Source organism: Penaeus japonicus, unplaced genomic scaffold, assembly GCF_977035675.1.
Source record: "Penaeus japonicus unplaced genomic scaffold, GWHDUDI00000001_assembly GWHDUDI00000029, whole genome shotgun sequence".
NCBI classification, from domain to species: domain Eukaryota; kingdom Metazoa; phylum Arthropoda; class Malacostraca; order Decapoda; family Penaeidae; genus Penaeus; species Penaeus japonicus.
Window position 1 is genome coordinate 31,773,375 of NW_028234431.1, and position 1,651 is coordinate 31,775,025.

Sequence of the window (1,651 nt, forward strand, 5' to 3'; positions counted from 1 at the left end):
GGCAGCGCTCCTCATCGTCTAGCTAAGTATCTGGCCAGACCCTTTCTGGCGCTATGGAAGTCATCAGTGATTCTCATCAGTGATTCCCACCTGAAGAACTCTGTCGACATCATCAAACGTCTTCAGAATCTTGGTTATAAGAATAAAAAGTTGGCGAGTTTCGATGCCAAGGCCCTATTCAACCAATGTTCCCACGGATGGTGCGACCCAAGCAGCAGAAAGAGTCGTCAACACCATGGATGATGACTCACTTCCTCTACCAAAGCGCGACTTTATACGACTGGTGGAGCTGTGCGTGAATTTCGGATCCTTCGAATTTGCAGGAGAGGAATACCGGCAAATAGCGGTCTAGCTATGGGTTCCCCATTAAGCGCGGTTCTGGCCTGTCTCTTCATGGAAACTGTGGAGAGAGATCACTTCAGAGACATAATTGGCAGGCACTCAACATGGCTACACTATGTAGATGATATCCTGGTCGTCGTCCCCAGGAGGACGTGCTTACGTCAAACGCTGACGCTGCTGAACGCCGTCCATAATCAAATTCAATTTACCTTGGAAGAAGAATACTGTTAGAAGCTACCCTTCTTAGACACTCTGATTCATCGTGATGACGACGGCCTGCGTTTCTCTGTATATAGAAAGCCAACTAATAAAGATGATTATATCCATTACTACTCGGCCCACAGCAGTAAAACAAAGTCAGGGGTTGTCATAGGTTTCTTCCTAAGGGCATTAAGGATTTGCAGCCCAGAATTCCTAGAGGATGAAATTAAATACATTATAGACTCGTTTATAAAATACCAATACCCCAGAGGTTTCTTGCTAAACCTCAGAAAGAAAGCGGAGAACATCATAACTAAGGCAAGAAACGATCGTGCAGCGCCCTCAGGTTTCTCGGTACTCCCTCAGTGTAACATCTCCAAGACTGTCAGCAGGTACTTAGGTACTACCGTGAACACAGTAAACACGTCCGGCGTAAAGACAGGAGATTTGGCAAGACACAGGAAACCGTTCACAAGCAACCCCGACAGTGTCTTTTACTGTATTCCCTGCAGTACATGCGATAAAGCGGATTACTGCGAAACAGGACGTGGTTTCGACACCAGGATGAGCGAGCATCGAGCAGACATCCGTCAACACAGGACTTCCAACGCCATGGTGGCACACTTAGATGAGGCGGGATTTCTACCAGATTTGAAGCAAGCAAAAATCCTCAACAAAGGATTGCAAAAGCAAAGACGCAAAGTTATGGAAGCTGCATACATCGCAACAAAAGAAAACATGAACACCGCGTCAGGAAGATCTAAATTAGCCAAGGTCGCGGCAGCATCAATTATGCGGATTACTACCCACAGGTCGAGCAGGTCAGGTAAACCTTCAGGTCTTATTTGATATATATTCGTTCTGTATTTTCACTTGTTATGTATTTTTTAGAAAGACCTCCGTTGAAACGCGCCAAATACAGCTCTTGCGTGTTTAGATATCCAGTCTCATTCATACCTTTCTTCTACATTTGTCGCTATGAACTCTGTTCATATATGTATATGTATATATACATATATGCATATATACATGTTTATATATATATTATATATATATATATATATATATATATAAATATGATATATATATATATACAAAATATATATAT

At 42.8% G+C, this 1,651-nt stretch overlaps 1 pseudogene; it reads left to right on the forward strand.

Annotated features, from left to right (window-relative positions):
• Window positions 1–202: 202 nt before the first annotated feature.
• The window catches only part of LOC147468445 (uncharacterized), a 9,586-nt pseudogene continuing 8,137 nt past the window's right edge, over window positions 203–1,651 (forward strand).